General features: G+C 30.6%; 1 protein-coding gene across 15 annotated transcripts in view; it reads left to right on the top strand.

Moving 5' to 3' along the window:
• Positions 1 to 1065: 1065 nt before the first annotated feature.
• LOC143230226 (MAP/microtubule affinity-regulating kinase 3-like) overlaps positions 1066 to 11753 on the top strand; it is a 67005-nt gene continuing 56317 nt past the window's right edge. For 5 of the 15 annotated variants that reach the window (XM_076463390.1, XM_076463388.1, XM_076463383.1 and 2 more), the window contains exons 1-4: positions 1153 to 1296; positions 1392 to 1469; positions 10105 to 10149; positions 11388 to 11436. The gene's annotated coding sequence lies outside the window, so the exon portion shown is untranslated. Of the gene's footprint in view, positions 1297 to 1391; positions 1470 to 1507; positions 1527 to 1792; positions 1879 to 10104; positions 10150 to 11387; positions 11437 to 11753 lie in introns of those variants that run through there. The other 10 variants (XM_076463389.1, XM_076463386.1, XM_076463376.1 and 7 more) reach the window with 7 other exon arrangements.

Here is an 11753-nt window from a genome sequence, read left to right as displayed (position 1 = left end):
GCGACTCTCAGATTACGAGTCGCACGCCTTAACATGCTTGGCCATGCCAGGCCAGGCCTATTTTTTAGCTAGACGGAGATTTAATAATGATATAGGCGTAGTAAGTTTCAAATATTTTCTAGTACATTTGAGAGTCGATTATAATCAGAGAACAGCGAAGCATAAAAGAAAAGAGAGTCCCTCACTAGTACAGCGGTAAGTCTACGGATTTAAAACGCTAAAATTAGGGGTTCGATTCCCCTTGGTGGGCTCAGCAGATAGCCCGATATAGCTTTGTTTTTAGGAAACACACACACACACAATCTTCTTGGGCCATCACGAACAATGAAGTCGTTTCTATGTAAAATCAATCAATAAAATTTTTGGAAAACAATACATAATGTACGATATATGAGTGCACCATACAGTAATTAAGTGTATCATTAATTACAACGGTACCAGTAATAACATTTAATAATTGTCATTTGTTTTATTCATTGATGTAATCCGGCTGGTGTTGAACTTGTACGCTTTGATCTTTGATCATATGCATATCTGAACTTCTTTTGAGTATATTTTATTGTGTCGTAATATCATAGTACTTGGTCTCTTTCAATACAGAAGGGCTCATCACTTTTACAATTTCTTCTACCTTTGTGTTTCCTGAATGTAATTTACTAGCTAGGAAAATATTATTGATATATAATTTGGAATATCAGTTTGTCTGTTAACAATTTTAATATTATTGAGTTATATTATTATTATTATCGTTCCTTCTGTACGTGTAATGCTATATGGATTGAGAAGTGATAATTAATTAATTTTAATTTTAAAAAACGTATATATTAGTAAAAATACTATTTTATTAAATCCGACATTTGAATACTAAGAAAATGTTTGAAATCTTTGGTTAATTTTTATCTTACTTTTATTTTTTGTAGACCACTGCAAGGTAATTTCAGTAATATGTAACATATCACGATAAACATGTTTTAAGACTCTGTGAGGAAAAAGAAAATATACCAATAATATATATTGAAAACTGCAGAACTAATTATGACGTCATGAATGAGTCATTTCACTAATGTAGTGGTTGGCTGTCTCAAAGGGACAAAAAATGTCTGCGCAGAAGCGGGTTTTCTTGTTCCTACCGTGGATAACCTGTTCCATACGCCATGTCATATATGCCTTTAACTATTATAGTAATTTATGAAACTATGTGTTATTGTATTTAAGTTTGCATACTCACAGGCGATGAGTAGATTTTTATGGTGAATCTAACTTTCGTTAACGAGAAATAATAAAGGGAAGAAGGTTGTAAGTATTGTTAATGTTCTAGCTTTCTAATTTATTAGCCTGTGACAGGCTACGTAAAAAAATTCGCAATACTAAGTAAGTTTCTATCGTTACAGCCTCAGGCAAGACACTCCCCGGATGCTTTCGTCCAGTCCACGGGTAGATGTTAATGAATTTTTTTTTGTCAAACTACGGTAGGATTAGGAGCTTTGGTTGTACTTATAGCTACTGCTACTAGAAATGTTTGAATTGTAATGTTCTTAAATTTATCCTTAATTTTAAGTAATATCAGTATTATACTACATTATTATTAGTTTATGATAAATTTCATAGGTTATACAGTTTGTATATGAAGTTGAAAATGCAACCGGGATAATTGTCTGATAGATTTACAGTTCTACATTTTCTAATATTAAAATTGTTAGTGTTAGTCGTGTACATTTCAGTTTCATGGTACTAACAAAAGCTGATTCTAGATTGTTAATGCTAGTAAATTAGTTTAATCATACCCGAAGTTAATTAAATGGGTTTCAGTTTCGTGTTGATGAGTTCTTAAATTCCATATACTGACGTTTTAAAAATTTAGGCTGATCGGTGATAAAGGTAAGTTAAGCCTAATGTTCAGTTCAATGACTAGGTGAACTATTACAAATAAATGTATGAGCACTATTGAGTGTGGTAACTGGTTAATATCAGCGTGAGTGAGATGTTATATTTTTCATTGTATTTTGTAAATTATACGACTGTTAAGCTGAGTAACAAAAGTGGTAATGCTGTTGCGGCTGCTGCTAGTAAAAATGTGTAAATTTTCTCAAGCTTTGCATGTTGTATGTATTTTTTTCAACTTCATTCAGAGTCACTGAATTAGTTGAAACTGGTGGTTTTGTTTTCACAATTTACATATATACCCAGTTAAGAATTGGTGTATTTACAAGTTCATCCATTGAATTTTTATTTCATTCACAACATGTGTACTTTGATACTGTACAATCAATATAATACCATAATAATAATAAAAAAATATAAATTATGAAAGTATTTAATCACACCAATAACCTTATATTAACAGCATGATTTCACTAAACATTTTCCTGTATTAAAGGTGTCGGTGACATCACTATGTATTTTACCATTGAGTTATGTAACTAAGCACCATTCTAATAAATCTTTCAATTGCATATGTAATAGATGCATGACTTGTTTTTCTTACAAGTGTCAACAGAATGGTTTTCTTGTACACTATTATCAAGGTTTCCATGTTTCAAGATGTAAAGAGATTTATCTTTACATTTGTTTTGATTTTGGGCACAGACAACAAGAAGGAATATTTGAAAAATATATAATTATTTTTCAAATTGGAAAAGTAGAATGTGAATTAAAGTTCTTGAGACAAAACTGTTTCAGGTGTGTCTGAATGAAAAACAAAAGCTTCAAGTAATTATTTTTGTACCAACATCCAGTTACTTTTCAAACCTACTACAAAGAATAAACAACACATATATATTTATTGCTTTATTACAAAAGTCCTTTCATAAATACTTGGTATATGAAAAATAATTATACTTAACATCTTTCATGTAAACATTCAAGTCACCAGTATAGTAAATGTTGCTATACCCATGGTCTTAAGGAAACAACTCCTTGGTAAAAAATGTATCGTTGTTCTTGTATGGGTACTATTAAATTCAGTCAATTGCAGGTTTTCAGTAAATTTAAAACATCTTGTCTTAAGCAATAATAATGTGTAACAAAAAAAAACTTTCCATAGGTTTTTGTGTGAATGGATTCTTAATTATAAAAGCCTAAGATTCAAGATATTTGTGTAAATAGGTAATTAAAACTCAAATGATTGATGTTTATAAAATTAAGTTTTTAAATTGAGTATTTAAAAATGTTGATCATATAAATGTTTTAATGATTCTTATTTGCACACAAACCTGTTAGCCAGTTGTACCATAGCTGTTGACTGTACATGAGTAGATTACAGCACATTTTCTTTCTTAAATGTTAACATTGGTTTCAAAATAAAGTTTGTAAATTGACTAGATGGTTTTGTACTGGAAAGATGATGTCTTGTGTATTTAATTGAGACCATGGAAGACTGGACATTGTTATGATTTATGTGTGTGCACCGTTTGATGCTATATGTTTTTACTTTGGTAAAGCATTCATTTCTGTACCTCACAGAATATTACTTCTTAAGAGAGTTGGTATTACAGAAAATATCTATAATTGGATTGAAACATATCATATAAATAGATTTCAATGTGTTTCAGTCAGTGGAGAAAAGTCTGGGTGAAAGAAAGTTATGAGCAGTGTTCTCCAGGGCCCAGTTTTCAGAATAATCTTGTTTGCCACATTCATTAATGATCTGAGTGTCCAATCATCATGTAAAGGTTTTGTTGATGAATTTAAAGTATATAATTCACTAAGAACTAAAGACTAGATTGAACATTTAAGGTTCAAATTCAAGATATTAACAAACTGGTCAATATTGAAAAATGTAAGGTGATGAATTTGTGAATAAGTAATACCAAGTAAGATCACTTCATGGATGGGGTTAAGCTGATGTTGATAATGAAAAATATTTATAAATATTCTTCAGACTTGGAAGTCTAGTGCCAAATTTTAGAAATTACTGGAAAGGCTAACTGAACTCTTGGAATCATAAGATTTTCTGGATGCTGAAACATTTTTGATATTCTATAAGACCCATACCTTCTATAAGACCTTTTGAAATATGTTGTATAATCTTGGTTATAATACAAAAAAAAATGATGCATTGGTATGTGTATAAAGAAGAGCTATAAAACTGGTTTTTGAGCTAGAGGATAAAAGATATGAAGAGAAATTTGAGAGATTAAATCTAACTACATTGGAGGAGTCACAAGAGATCTTCAATATTATCAAGGGATTTGAAAATATAAATTCTGTAAAATTATTTATTATGAACCTAAGGGATCCAAGAAAACCTAATGAAGAAGAAATTTATGTACATAAAGAGTAGATAAAAAAATGGAATGAAATAATAAGTTATAATGGAGATATTCTGGAGGCAACATTAGTGAATGTTTTTAAGAACAAATTTTAAGATTGTCAATCTAAAGTATCTAATTATTAAAAAATATATAAATAGTAATAAACTTTAAATTGTTATTTGTGGAGAGGCAGGTAACAAGCACTAATAAACGAACTGAAACTCGCTAATTAATGTGAACTATGTAAAAATGATTATGTGAGTGTATTAAAGATTCTTAACTTATTACTACACAAATCTGTTAGGTGGTCATACTCCAGCTGTTAATTGTGCATAAGTAGATTACAGTGTGTTTTTATTTATTAAATGTTAATAGTATTTATACAAGTAATAATATAGCCATAACCAGAAAAATCCATGAGTGCTGTGAAACTGTAATTTATTCAGTGAACATTCATTTTTTAGTATTTTCCATGGTGAGAAGATGTTTTGATTTAAACAGATTAGATTTTTCTGGCTGTAAGTTTAAATAAATAAACAAGTCAAACTTAAATGTAATAAATCCTTTATGTTTTAAGAATCAAGAAAATTTGCTAGTTAGATCTAATGTTAGACCTAAGTCTAACCCAACATCAGAGAAAAATGATCAGTTAAAGTCTGTGAATGACTCGCATATTAAAAAAATTCAGAATGACATTTTTGATAAAAAAAAAAGGTGAAATGGCCAGTAGCTGTTTATTCAGAGGACTAAGTTAGAAAAGTAGCTAGGACGTTACAGAAACACTGACTCAAATCATTTCTGGAAACTAGAAAAATCAAAGAACCAGTTCACTTTAACATGCACACAAAATTTTCTAGACAGTGACTCAGGCCTGGAAGTTGCATTTGTGGTTGTCATTGGTAAAATAATCTTGTTCCACCAACCACATTACAAGAACCACTAGCCAATCACATTTCATCTACTTGAATTCTCCAAGATACCATATAAACTCTTGCAGAAACTGATGAAAGCTGACCTGAATGATACACTGTCTACTGGAGGTTTTTTTTTACTACTACTCTAAGACTTTCTCTACAAGTGTCATTCTGAACTAGGCAGTTGCTGCCATTTTACCTTTTCATTCATGATTACTCTGCAGTGGTCGTATACTAAACATCACCACTTTTGTTATGTTTGTCAGAGTGATTGAAACTTCAGCATCAATGCATTTTAATTAAAAGTTTTTGTTTGATGACCCTGTATACTTCTAATTAGACCAATGTATTAAGCTAGCTATGTTTGTGACAAAAATGAGTACTGGGTTAATTTTGCTTTGATCAGAAGTTAAGGATATGTTAACATGATAATGTACATTAAAAACTGCTATCAATAATATAGCCCACTGACAATTCATTAGACATCCATTTCCCTTTATAAAACTGTGATACATTCATTGATGATACATAAAAAGCTACTTGGGAACTGTTGAATGTACCTTAGTATACCCACAGGTTATATTATTTCCATATTGAAATTTGGCGTGACACTTGTCGTTAAATGTCAGAATAGTTAAGTAACCTTGCTTCATTCAGTAATGGGTAAGGTTGAGGATATTGACTGGTTGGATTTGGAGGATCAACTCAGTGGCAAAATGGAGCTTTTTTGGAATGGATGATTTACATTTAAATGGGATAGTAGCTTGCCTGTTAACATGGGCTATTAACTCAGCTCTAAAAGCAGCTTTACACCAAGACTAGACAGTGGTGAAAGCCAAGATAAACTAAATGTTGAAGAAATAAGATGTGGAGAAACGTGTAGTGTAGGAACAAAGTACAAAAGTTTTTAGGGTAGGATAAAGTATTATTGTAATGGTAGAAGTATAACAAATAAATGTCCTTTAGAACACTCGTAGGAACGAATGATTTTGATGTAATGGGAATGACCTACATAGGTAATTTTGATGACACGTGTGTAATGTATGTGATTATAGGTTATTTAATAGAGACAGAGTACTTAAAGGAGTGGGAAAAGTGGCTTTTTATGTGAAATATGAGTTACGTCCTTTTGAAATTGAAAATATCAAAAATCCAACTTACTTGAGTTTCTGTTTGCAGATATAGGAGAAGGCTGTTAATTAGAATGTGTTTCAGACTGCCACAATATATTAATTAATTCTACAGTATTATACAAAATTCTGCTGTAAGTGAGGTCTTAACTTATTTTAAGCATATACATTGAGAAGTATTAAACTTGAATAATACGGGTGGCAGGTTTGTACCAATGATTTAGGATAGTTTTCTTCAAAGGTTGGTCAGGTAACAATGCTATTTTAGATTTATTGTTAACTTCTAATGTAGAGACTGTTGATAGGGTGAAGACTGGGGAGCATTTGGATGCAAGTGAATGATTGTTACTCAATTAGTTTTAACATTTTGCTGGATACAAAGATAATTAGTAGTGAGATTTGATTACAAATTTGAAAACAACTTATTTTGAAGGTATGTGACAAGACTAACTTATTGGACAATGGAATTGATTGCAGATACTGATCAAATGTGGAAAAACCCTTTTAAATTATGTTTTTAAATATTCAAGATAGAAAAAATGATGGATGCAAGTAGAAAAACAGGTTGGTTTACAAAGGGTTTAGAAGATATGAAATTAAAGAAAAGCATTATAAGTTTAAATTGATTGATGGGAGACTTGTAGGACGGTAGAATATTAACAGTAAGGACTTCTTTAAATACACCAAGAGTAAAACTGTTAGGATGGGAGTGTAGTCTCTTTGAAGGATGATAAAGTAAAACTGTTAGGATGGGAGTGTAGTCTCTTTGAGGGATGATAAAGTAAAACTGTTAGGATGGGAGTGTAGTCTCTTTGAGGGATGATAAAGTAAAACTGTTAGGATGGGAGTGTAGTCTCTGAGGGATGATAAAGTAAAACTGTTAGGATGGGAGTGTAGTCTCTTTGAGGGATGATAAAGTAAAACTATTAGGATGAGAGTGTAGTCTCTTTGAGGGATGATAAAGTAAAACTATTAGGATGAGAGTGTAGTCTCTTTGAGGGATGATAAAGTAAAACTATTAGGATGAGAGTGTAGTCTCTTTGAGGGATGATAAAGAAAGGCTTAATTATTTCCTTTAATTTCTATGATGAAGATTTAAGGAACATTACTTATCCTAAATAGCTCCCAGATGGAAACAAGATACATTAATCTAGAGCTTGATATGGAGAAGAGTTGGGGAACTGTAAAGAATGAGAGAAGGCTCTTAGGTTGGTTGATATGTAAGGCTTTTGAAGGAAGTTAAGATCTACTTGATACTGTATTGTGTAGGTTACTGAATAGTGGGCAAGTGTCCAAGGACTGGAAGTTGGGTAATATTACTCTTGTTTCCAAGGAAGGTGACAACTATTATCCCAGTAATTATAAATCTATTGTCTTTAATTAGTTAGTGGTGGGAACAGTTTCTAAATCTCTAATGAAAGATATTTTAAGTCATTTAACAAAGCTTAGAATTTTTTTGTCATAAGCCAACATGGTTTTACTAGGAGAAAATCTTTTGATGTTTCTAAAGAGTTTACTGCATACGTGGACAAGGATATATATGTGGTGTATCTAGATTTTTAGAAGGTATCTGAGGAAGTACCACATAAAAAGACTTGCTGGAAAATTACAGACGTGAGGAATAAGTTGGCTCATTTGATAGAAAAATGGCTGGATGGAAGAAAGTAGAGAGAGAGAAATGACACAAGTTGAATTCAGTGAAACTGTATTAATGTAGCAAGTGGTGTACCTCAGAGCTCAGTTTTAGGACCTCAGATTTTTTTTTTTTGTTCTTGTTTACATCAGTGATACAGAAGAAGTGATTGATAAATTACTTCTTATTTCTGGTGATATTGAAATCTTGGTTGTTTAACATAAAGCTTTAAGTCATTTGATGAATTGGGCAAATAAATGTCTTGATTATAATGAATACAAGGTTGTGCATGTAGATTATTATAATTAAAATTATAAATATAATTTTGATGAGTGTAATCTTAAGAATGTAAGAAAAAAGTCAAGATATTCACAACTTTGATAGCTGGTGTACCTTGGCCAAGAGCACCTGAATTAATAAAGTTTACAATATCTCACTGCTGATGGCCATTCTTTACAGATATTCACAACTTTGTTGATAGCTGGTGTACCTAGGCCAAAAGCACCTGAATTAATAAAGTTTACAATGTCTCGCTGCTGATGACCATTCTTTACAGATATTCACAACTTTGTTGATAGCTGGTGTACCTTGGCCAAGAGCACCTGAATTAATAAAGTTCACAATGTCTCGCTGCTGATGACCATTCTTTACAGATATTCACAACTTTGTTGATAGCTGGTGTACCTTGGCCAAAAGCACCTGAATTAATAAAGTTTACAATGTCTTGCTGCTGATGACCATTCTTTACAGATATTCACAACTTTGTTGATAGCTGGTGTACCTTGGCCAAGAGCACCTGAATTAATAAAGTTCACAATGTCTTGCTGCTGCTGACCATTCTTTACAGATATTCACAACTTTGTTGATAGCTGGTGTACCTTGGCCAAGAGCACCTGAATTAATAAAGTTTACAATATCTCGCTGCTGATGGCCATTCTTTACAGATATTCACAACTTTGTTGATAGCTGGTGTACCTTGGCCAAGAGCACCTGAATTAATAAAGTTTACATATCTCGCTGTTGATTGCCATTCTGTACTGAACAAGATTTTTATTTTTTTTCCACCAAATATATATTATTAAAAGTTGCAGTTTAAATGCTGCCAAGATAGAAACAGTAATGGGCAGATTAAGAGAAATGTGAAGAGAGAAAAGAAATCTGCAGTTTATATGATTCTTGATATTAACTGCAGTGAGAAGCCACTCGTGTACAGCATATCTAACAACAATGTTGCAGAGACTGGTCCATATGCTTATAGCCTTGTCAACCAATTAAACTAATTGAAACTATATTGTTGAATCTTCATATCTCAACATGTATGGCATATTGGAATAAAAAAAATGGCACATACCAGCAAGTGAAACTCTATCTTAATTATAGTAGCTTTCTGTACTCTGAATTTTCAGTGTAAACAAGTTAAATGCATATATTATAGTGTTCATCTTAAGCAGTAAGAATATGATAAATTACCTTTTGAAATATGTACTATCTAGAGCTTCTTAGTTTAGTAGGAATATATGTACTAGATATATAGAAATATGTAATATCTGTAGCTTCATAGTTTAATAGGAATATATGTACTAGATATATAGAAATATGTAATATCTGTAGCTTCATAGTTTAATAGGAATATATGTACTAGATATATAGAACTATGTAATATCTGTAGCTTCATAGTTTAATAGGAATATATGTACTAGATATATAGAAATATGTAATATCTATAGCTTCATACTTTAATAGGAAAAATGCATTAATCATGGAAAAACTTAAAAAACAAACTAGGATCTGTAGTTTAAACATTACTGCTAGTGTCTGTAGCATATTTTAAAAAAGTTACAAATTGTGAGGGAACATTGAAATTCTGATTGTAAGAGAAGTAAACAGTTTCTGTACAAAGTTATGCCGTATTTGCAGTTTTAATATTAGGAATCAACATACAAAATGTCTTAGAACACTTGATCTTATTGCTTGTGATTCATTAATATTATTTTGAGCTTCAAAACTAATCTGATTTGTTTGGAAACATTGTAATTGCTTAGGCTACATTAAAGGTATAACTTTGTTGTATTTTCAGGATGTATAATATACAAAATAAAGTATGAAATTCAGTTTTACTCTTTACAAGTAATGTTGTCATAACACATATTCTCTGTAATGTTTGTGTTCTACAGATAAGAAGTTGTGCTGTAATCTTCAGTGTCTGCATCATGTTGAAGGTTTGTCCTTTTTCATTTTAATTATATTTGCAATCATTTGACATATTGTAACACGTTTTTATTGATCGGAAGTGTTTTTACCATGTTTGATAAACAAAGTTTAATATCTGTTGACAAAAATGACATTAGATATCTCTCTCAAACACAAAATGTTTGTTTGTTGTGATAATGTTTGGTTTGTGAGAACAGTTGTTTCAGTTAATTAAAAATTGTTTCAGTTCTGTATTAATATTTATATTCAAATGATATTCAATTCCATGTTTATTACAAAATTAAAGATTAATCAGATATGATGTTTTCTTTGTGAAACATAACTGGAGTATTCTTCTTCAACATGGGTTTGGACTTGAATTTTCAATTTTCATTTATTAACAAGTGATATTAAGATTGCATATTCTTTTATTGGTATCACAAACATTCACAAATGAATACAGGTTGGTGTATCATCATGAGAATTCATTTCTTGGTATTGCAAATCCTTGTTAAATTTTATTATTGAGAAAATTAGAATGCATGAATGAATGACCTCAAGTCAAAAGGTCATCTTCACATATTTTTAAAGGCTAGTTATATTTGTAAGTTCATTAGAATATTTTCTTGTGTGTTTTATTTCTTGAGGTTGAGGATACACAAATAATGCAGGAAAGATCTACTGTTATTAGGTTCAAGCCAATAACAGATGAAGCATTATTATGACTTCATTCTTTGTTATAGAAATGATGAGAAATATGCTTTATATGATTCATGTTTTTTTATACCTGGATTAAAGTTTTCTGCCTTTCTTTACACAAGAAGGTTTGGAATTACAGCAGTAATGTTATCTACCCTTTCATACACATTTACATTATACAAGATAACTAGAATTTAATTTATTTACAAATTTAAATTGAGAATCGCCATTCCATTGACAACATATTCTGTTGAAATATTGGAGTTTGAGGACTCAGAAAATGTTTGTTTTGAAAGACAAGGTAACTAAATTACATCATGTTTATTTTTGCCCCAAAACTTAAACCTAAAACTAATTATCGAAGGATTAACCATTCTAATAATGGGCATTTCTAATTTTTTTCAGAATTTTAGTAAAATTTATTTTATACTAAGTATTGTATGAATACAAAATTTTAACATTTGGACACGTGAATAAATGTGAAATTATTAATTGTTTTTCTGTTTCATTGTATTTTATTTTTGTACTTGAAAAATGAGTAATTGCATATATATTTTTATTTTTTCAGGTCACAAGTACAGTATGGAAATAACAAAGCTACAAAAATAATAAATTAGGTAAATTAATTCCCAAATATCTGATACTTAAGTCACTTTCAAATATTTAGTTTAAAATGTTTTTCTATAATAACCTTATGCATGTCACCAGAGTCAGTTTGACTGACCATATAACTAACATGAGACAATACACACTTTAACTCTTGATCCTCTACCATATAACTAACATGAGACAATACACACTTTAACTCTTGATCCTCTTGTCATAGGCATCTATACATCACTAGGTTTTAGTAAGTTACATTCAAAATTCAATTAAATTACTTTCTTTTCATGGTATACCAATAAATACAGCATTGAAATATAGTTACTAATCC

The sequence above is a fragment of the Tachypleus tridentatus genome, chromosome 10 (assembly GCF_004210375.1).
Source record: "Tachypleus tridentatus isolate NWPU-2018 chromosome 10, ASM421037v1, whole genome shotgun sequence".
NCBI lineage: Eukaryota > Metazoa > Arthropoda > Merostomata > Xiphosura > Limulidae > Tachypleus > Tachypleus tridentatus.
Note: the sequence above shows the minus strand (reverse complement) of the source record. Positions and strands in the feature narration are given on the sequence as shown.